Source organism: Chrysemys picta, chromosome 4 (genome assembly GCF_011386835.1).
Source record: "Chrysemys picta bellii isolate R12L10 chromosome 4, ASM1138683v2, whole genome shotgun sequence".
NCBI classification, from domain to species: Eukaryota; Metazoa; Chordata; order Testudines; family Emydidae; genus Chrysemys; species Chrysemys picta.
Window position 1 is genome coordinate 132,914,631 of NC_088794.1, and position 9,223 is coordinate 132,923,853.

Below are 9,223 nucleotides of genomic sequence, written 5' to 3' on the forward strand. Positions count from 1 at the left end.
TGGGGCGTCCAGGATTTCCAGGTTTGTGGATCTTAGGTAGTAGATAGAATAACCCCGGTCGGGGCTCTAAGGGTATGTTGATTTGTTCCTGTGTTAGTGTAGGGAGTGTCCTGAGTAGATGGTGCAGTTTCTTAGTGTATTCCTCAGTGGGATCTGAGGAAAGTGGCCTGTAGAATTTGGTATTGGAGAGTTGTCTGGCAGCCTCCTTCTGGTAGTCAGACCTGTTCATGATGACAACAGCACCTCCTTTATCAGCCTCTTTGATGATAATGTCAGGGTGGTTTCTGAGGCTGTGGATGGCATTGTGGAGTCATCATAGCAGCCCACCAACAATTTCTGCCCCCACCACACTGGGTCTTGCAAGGTGGGCAGCCTGGGCTGAGGAGTAAAGGAGTTCCTTATTTCTTTGTGTGGGTATGCAGTGGGGTCACAACTGAGCCCACAACAAGAAAGGCATTCAGAATCTCATGTCACTGTAATTTCCCAGTTGCATTGTTTCTGTTGTCCATGTCACCCATTTCCAGATGCTGGTGTTACTTATGACACTTCTACATGCAATTGCCACCAACTCTGTCTATTTCTATCTTTCATTATTTCTGTTGTTACTTCCACTTCTACTATTTCTCTTGTCCATAAAGATACTCTAGGTTCTGTTATTTTTGCAGTTGGTGTCAATGTCCTCTTTACATTCTGTTGTTTCAAGATACTTCTATCTCTCCGTGAAGTTTCTATTGTCCACGTCAGTATCCTTTCTAGGTTGCGTTGTTTCTACTTTAGCTACTATGGCACAGGACTGAAACAATCATGTTCTGCCTGACACCAGAGAAAAAGATGTAAGAAATCGATAATTTTCCTATCACAAAATGAGGTTTCAACAATAACAAATGTTTTGAAATGTTTTTATTTTCACCAAAATTTGTCAGTTTATGCTGGCGTGTTAAATTAAAAAAAATCCCCAAATAATTTCAAAATTTTCCCTTTTGGAATTGTGAGGAAAATCCCACTTTTCAATATTTTACTTTTCACCCAATAAAGTAGAGGGGGAGAAGAAGAGAAGGGGAGGGTTTTCTTTTAAGTGAGAGAAAGTGGGATTTTTCCCATCAAAAGTAAATAAAAAAACAGAATGTATTTCATTTAGAATTTTTTTCCTTCAAAAAAACAAAAAAGGTCACTAAATATTTCAATTGAAATGAAAAAACTCTTATTTTTAAAAAATTATGAAACAAATTTACTTTTTTACCTGCTCTACCTAGCATATCAATGCATACAAGTGGAATAGCATAACAGATTATCAAAATTACATAGTATATATGCATAGTATATATGCATTTTACTTGGGTGGCGGCCATGTATGTCGAGTATAGGCACAAACATACCATTAATCCTGACAGAAAAAATGTATAAGGATACTACTCTTAATACATGTACACACACACACACCTATGTGCGCACACAACCTGGAAAGGAGCTATAGAAAAAAACAGGAGCAGCTTCCAATGTGTTAAAAAATATGACTGCATCTCTTTGAAAATAATCAACTGCTGCCAAGGCAAACTGCCAACTCCATAGAATTCAAAAAGTGTCCAGGAACATACATGATGGAGAGGGGAGTAAAGGATTACTTTTTGCACAGGGAATAATCTGCAGAATCTGCCCCATTTTTTGTGGTTACTAATCAAGTAACAATATATTAAAATATTTTTTTTTCATTAATACACTTATTGTCTGCAAACAGTATGAAGTATTGACTGAAAAAATGTCATCCACCTAATATATTCCTACACTGGGAAACAATGTTAATTAAAAAAATTCATGGAGCTAATGATAAACTAGGTCTTCAAAGGAGCATGTGAAGAAGAAATCCATACAGACATAAATTAATTTCAGATTTTTTGACAATATTAGATTTGTGTAAAAGATATTTGCTAATAAATTTTCAGTTCAAAGTTGTGTTACTGAAGCTGTTTCTACATCTTTAAACACTTGGAGAGGTTTGTTCTTGGCTAACAATTTGAAGCATACATCATACCAGAGCTTTGCATAAACAATGATCAAAACAGACTGGAGAGTAATCAGGAAATGGCTAAACAACAGAAAGAAAGGATAATGATGAAATGTTGATTTGCCCCTGTGTGGCAAGCTTAAGGAACCTGTACAGAGCGGATGTCACTTTTTTTTTTTTTTTATCATCAATGCATGTACCAGAATTTGCTTTTGGCAAACATTGCTTAACTGCTGCTGTTTTTTATGAAGTCAATGAAGACTGAGTTAGATAATGAGCTGGCATGCACTTTTGAAATGTTTACTGTGTTCTTTAAAGTAAGGGGACATGCTGGTTCTTAAACTAATTTGGGTTTTTGTTGTTGGCTCCCCTGTCCACTGCCCCCACCCTTCTTCCTTGTCTTTGGAATAAACAAAAAATATTTTTAAATGTATTAAAAGATTCAGTTATACAATTGTATACTCAGTAGATTCCAAATGGCAGACAATTGGTTCATGTCAATAGCCATATTAATTTCATCTGTTTTCTCTGTAGCTAATACTGAAAGAAAAAATAAAAATAAAATCTGTCTACTCGGGGTAAACATAGCAGAAATATATTGTCTGGACAAGAGATTCCACAGACAATGTAGTCTTTTATTTCTGTTTTTTGTTTGTTTGTTTTGTTTTTGAGGGGGAAAAGAAGGTAGCAACAATTCCGCGTAAGGGGAAGCTGCACCCACCTTTCTCAATGCAGCATTCAGGAAGGTTATATATGGCAATTTCCCACCCTTTGTTAACTAGGAATTTGATTTGAAAATGCAGTTTTTAATTAAAATTGGCATTTCCCGGCTTCATGCTGGCATTCACTATCTTGTTAAACAGTGAGCTCATTTGTGATTCCAGCAGTGTCCAATCTCATTGTCAGAGGTGATAAACCAGTTCCCATCCCACTTTCTTTGTGCCAAATCATGCAATCTGTACTCAAGACTTGAGCCTGATCCCTTTGTAGCAAATGGGAGATTTGCCTGTATGAGGACTAAGCAAGGGCTGCAGGATTTGGCGTTGTTCTGAGAAGAATTTATAGGATTCCATCTTAAATATTTTTAAAGTTTTATTTAGAGATCAAAGTTCCTGTAAAAAATTCTTGCCAAACTCTACTCTGTCACTTGCCTTCAATGTATCTACACATGTGAATATATCAGATAGTATGCCAGATAGTGAGTATACCAGATAATGGTAGGCATGGTATAAGAACCTACAATGGTTGCACTTTAAAAGTCCATTCTGGTTTTGAAAGGTTCTACCATTTCCTGAGACTATGCTGCTGGAAACAGGAATAACTCTAACACCAGAATGAGCTTTTTAAGTGCAACCATTGTAGATGGATAGATATACATAGTTAATGAAGCAAGATTTGTCCTACGGTATTAACAGATCTTATGTAACTAACAGTATTGCTTGATTCATTTACTTATACATTATTTTAATAAAAATCCCTTTGAGATATAATTAAGCTGCCATTTTATTCCGGTTTGGGGGTTTCAGAGCTAAGCATACACTTAAACTCCCATTTAAGACAATGGTAAAATTCACGTTGACTTCATTAGGTGGGAAATCAGACCCTATGGCTGAAAGAGGTTTTCACAATTAGCTCTATTTTGATCTTCTTTTTTCTTTTTTTAGGATGGTGCTTTAGAGAAAAGAAAAATCATCAGTTGCTTACAATTTCACAATCTGCTAGCTTTTGTTTTTAAAAAACAGCATTGCTGCCTTTTAAAAATCAAATGAGGTTATGTGCCATGCAAGGAATTCTAAACAAGAATTCATTCCAATTGCCAATGTAAGGAAGAGAAGATGCAAAACATGTAGAGATTTTGATGAAAATGCTGAATTCAGGTTAATGGCTAGCTACCAGTGATTTCACTGTTTAGCCAGTTAAGCAGTTGTTGGCTTTTGAAAGCTAGTGAACAATCAACTTTATCAAAAGGAATTTCATAAGTTACATCTCCAATAAATGGCCAGCCAGGGCCCAAACATAATAGGACAAATTCATGTATTTATACAAAATAAAATTCTATGTATAAATTAAGGTAGTTACCAAAGCTAAACAATCTTTTATTAAAAATCTGCTGCATGGGAGTAATCCCAATGCAGGACTTCAGTACTCCTAAATCATTGCAGTTTGGTGCCTTTTGCAGACTGATGTTTCAGCATCAGTAAATCAGTGTTTCTGGCCTTCTAATGTTATTCCAAGAAATATTTTCTTTCAAAGGCTACATTTAAGGGAATGAAATGCATCTAGAGACAACTGCACTAGGTCGCTGTACTCTGCCTTATGACTCCTACTGTCCTGAACAGAACCACGTCAGTTCCGCTGTGTTCAAAGCACTCTATGGCCCTTCCTGGGGCTGAAGGACTTTGTCCTAAGAAGAAAACTGAAATACTTCTCTGATGTATTGTATTTACTGAGGGACAATCTACCCTAAATTCTCAATTAATGAGGGAAAATCTACAATCATTGCTATATTTGCTTTCCAAAAGCTACGCTTAGTATAACCTTTCACGAGTGATGTACCCAAACATTTGGATGCTAATACTTTAACTGTATTGCTGAATCTATTAACTTTATTTGGGGATGTTGCAGATTACATACTATATGTATTTTATTACTTTCAAACCAAACTTTGTACTTTTGGATCATTTAAGCATTATACCCAGATGTACAGACACTCTCTCCTTAACCTGTGCATTATATAATTTTAACATTAGCTTTAATAAAAAAAATTAAATCTCAAGTTACTGAGATCTTCTTAAATTCTTCCAAATCTTAATACTGAGGGAAGCAACTCGCAGCTTTACTGAACATACCTACATTGCATGGGTTAACAATAGTAGCTGAACTTTGAATGTCTTGTCCCAAGGTACAACAGAACCCAGTGCAAAATCTGGATACATTCTTTTGGGAGCTGTCTCTTCTTCAGTTTCCCCCAAAGTGCTGGTCAGCAATTTGAAGAGGAACTCTTCAAGAAATTACAAGCTTGCTCATTTGATTAATACTCCAGTTTATTCAGAACTGTTCACCTCTATACATTGGACCAGACTTGATTCACCATACGTGCGCTGTTCTGGAGATTTTATACTGGCTTCTTTCAGTAAAGATTTTGTGTTGATTTTAGAAGATCCTGGTGGTGACTTTAAAGGCAGGTTCATGGATTCATATCCTGCATTTCTTCTGTGCTTGGGTCTTACTTCCTCCCTCTGCTCTGAGTAGTTGTTGTTACCTGTTTCATTATTTAACTTCGTCTTACAGGAACAGGCCTTTTTAGGATCCTTACTTGTACTCCTGTACTGGGAAGTCCTGCACTAGGATTACTGAAATACAGCAGATTTTTAACTCTTTGCCTTCTGATCTCAGGAAATTTGAAAGTCTCTGCTTTCAAGTATGGATTAAGGATTTCTTTCTGGTTTCACACTCCATTAATCCTTTCATTTTGGTCTGTGAGACACCTTGTGTGAACAGCACTATATCAATTTTCATTGCATGGCTCTGTAGTTATTAAAAGAAAACATTGGGGCTTCTCAGAATCCCACCACACTACCTTGCACAAGAAGATATCTTACTCAGCTGCTGCTGTCTGCTGTCTTTTACATCTCAGCAAACAAAACATATGCATTGCAAGGGTGAGCGGGGGGAAAATGGAATTAAGATTGAGAAAATATATCAGAAACTTATAAACACTACAGGGATGTTGTGTTTATCTCCAATTTTCTGGGTTTAATTTAAAAGCAATCCAAACATGTTAAAGTAAGGAAATGTACAGATAAGGAACCCAAACAACATTAATTCCACCCTTTAGTGACACCATGCAATCACCGTACAATTATGATTAATATTCATAGTCCCAAATTAGATAAATAGAATAAAGGCAGTTTTCTTTCGTATCCCTCTTCCCCCTTAGTGTAACTATACAGAGCTTCAACCCAACCCCAAGCATCACAAGCCAAGCATAAAATTAGAGAGGTGCATGCAGCTCATCAGAAGCCATGGAAATCCATACTGCTCAGGGGAAAATCATAACAGATGCTAGACAGGCAGTTTCCACTGTAGCATGTTATGCTGGATGGTGGGTAATCTGATCTATAGGCAGTCACAAACTTTCTTGAAACTGGTGAGCATGAGAACCCCCTTTCTTTCAGACTACACGACGGAACAGTTAAATGTCCCTCTGTTTAATGACAATTATAGAAACCACAGCCCAACAACAGAAGCCACCATCCAAATCATGGATTAGCATGGCAAGCTTGGTAGGAGCTGGACCATACAGTCTGAGGGGTTTTCCCTTGGGCCTGAAGGCACATGCAGGGGCTGGATAGTGTTTGGTGGAACCGTGGGTGTCTGTGAATCAGAAGCTACCAGAAGCAAACAGCCAACAGGAAAGCCAACCAGAAAGCCAATAGGCAACAAGTGAAGCCTTGAGAGAAAGCCAAAAGATCTTTTTGGGCAGAGTGTTGGCTGGAAAGAAGCCTGGAATTGTGAGCAAAGACACTGACTTCTGTTTGATTTCTGCTGTGTTCAGAGAATCAGGAATTTGTTTTCATTATTTGTAAATAAACAGGATTGCATCAAAGAAATACCTGACTCCATCATAAATTTCTCCTCCTAATGAAACAACCTGCAAGGCCCTGAACAATGGTAACTGCTCAAGCTAAGAACAGGTAATGTGAAGGAGGAGAGCATTTGGGGCCTCTATATTGCAATTTGTTGTGTGCAGGTGCACTGCTGTGCCCACATAGGTTCCCCATGGAAATTAGTGGGGAAAAGTGTGGGTACTACCGTCCATCTGTATGCAACACATTGAAGGCTCATAGCCTTCGTGATTATTAAGATTATTAGAACTTTTTTATCACATCCCCTACCGGAAAATTGATTTTCCTAAAAAGCATGAGTCCTGATACAAGTGCGTTCACAACAATATTATTGAGAGAGGCAAGGTGGGTGAGGTAATGTCTTTTATTGGACCAATTTCTGTTAATGAAAGAGACACGCTTTCAAGCACCACAAAGCTCTTTTTCAGAACCTTCCCCAGACATGAAGAAGAGCTCCGTGGAGCTCGAAAGTTTGTCTTGTTCACCAACAGAACTTGGTCCAATAGAAGATATTTCCCAAAGCACCTTATCTCTTTCATAACTTCATACAACTACAACAACACTGCAAACAACAATATTATTGTTAAGTGGAGTTTGTTGAAATTCAGGAACAACAGTTGAACAAATGACAGTTTTCCCTCTTTATCAACCATTTCTGTTGTGAAATACAGCACCATCACCTGTTCGTTCAGTCACAGCAGATATACATACAGAAGACCACCACCACCACCTAGCTTTTTTTGGTCTCAATCCCTTAAGTGACTAAAAGGAAATCAGTGGGTCGTGTGAAAGAATTGTATATTTTAAAGGAACTTTAATGAGGAGTGGATGATGGCTTGGCAAACTTGTTGGGGAGAGACACCGTGTGGGGAGAATCCAGCTGAAGTGAATAGGAACTGTGTTCCTGCCACTCGCAGGAGAAACTGATCCTTAACGGCCAATTTAACGAGCGGTGCAAGTTTTGAATTCAGAATATGGAGACTCCCTTTGGTTGAGTAAAAACTGGCCGATCCAAAGAGTTGATTCTGATGGGAAGGCGTGCTGAATCATATATGGACGACCCATGCTTTTAAAGAAGTCAATGGTTACTACAACTTTAGCTAATTTTTTTACTAATTTGAATCAGGTAAATAAGACATTATAGAGTTGGTATAAAATAGTTATTTATTAATGACCATTTGACTTCAAATATATGCTCATTTATTACATCAATACATTGTGGAAAATATTTTTAAATTTCTAGTAGAAACACAGATGAAGTTTTAAAAGGCAAGCAGAATTTGGTATGAATTTAGTTTTATGCAGTTAGGCCCTGATCCAACTCGAAAGACTTCCACTTACTTGAAAAAACAATGAGGAGTCCTTGTGGCACCTTAGAGACTAACAAATTTACTTGAGTGCAGTTTGGATCAAACCCTGTATTGAGTATGAATTGAGTAAAGGCTTCAAGGTTTGACCCCCATATTTTTTTTAAAGAGGGTCCCTATGTTTGTGCACAAATACAAGTACTACAAAAAAGTAAGCAAGACCAGCTGTGAGTGATACTAGCTGTGCTACTGAAGTCTATCCTAGAAGTGAGCATAATTGAAATTTGGGAGGAGTCTCCCAACTTGAATGTTACAGTGGATACAGTCTATTCAAGAAAGAGAGAAATTAGGACAGGTGAAGGAGTGGCAGCATACAGATATGTCAAAAGTATTTTACAAGATCAGTGAGATACACTCTTATCATATTGTATCTTGGAAATATTTGGGTTAAAGATACGGTCAGTTTCAAAACAAAGGACAGAATATACTGGACATCTACAACCCTGAGGGTTCAAGGTCAAGAAAACTAAAAATCCTGGGACCAGCTATTGAAGGGTTTGAAATCCCAGTTTACTATACTCATGAGGGATTTTAAACGGTCAGGTGTTTGTTTAGTAATGAATACAGCCAAACCTGGACAATCTAAAAGAGTTCTAAGTTACAATAAACAGCAAACTTTGTGATCCAGAAAGCAGAGAATTCAACCAGACAAGAAGCCATTGACTGCCATCTCAAAGTAATAGAAGCTTGGTGGATAATTATGATGCAAAATTTAAAATCAACCTACTGAAAAGTAGGTTCATAAAACACAGCAGTACAATGATAGTAGATTTCAACCAAACACCGACTGAACTTTAGGACAAAATTTTAAAACATAACTATGGATTCTGAGTGTTCAACCTGACCCAACTTAAAGGGGCCTATTTCTCAGAGGATCGATGCTTTCTGCAAACCAGGCTCCTCTAAGGTGACCTCAAGGTGGGCAATCACTAGATATTTTTTAAAAGTCTGGTTCTCCTGGGTATACAGTAAGTGGAGTAGTATTACAATTCCTGAAGGAGGAAGAAGACTGGAGTGGAGAAGGTAAGTGATTTCCACCAGGTCACTCAACCAGTTGATGACAGAACTAGAAATCGAACCCTGGGGGGTGACTGTGGTCTGCTATAACCACTAATCAACATACCCTCCCATTTAATTTAACATTCTACAGCACCAAGTATATTTTTAAACATTTAATTGTGTGCTGAATAATACTTTCCTCAGATCCAAGCATAATTAATCTTTTG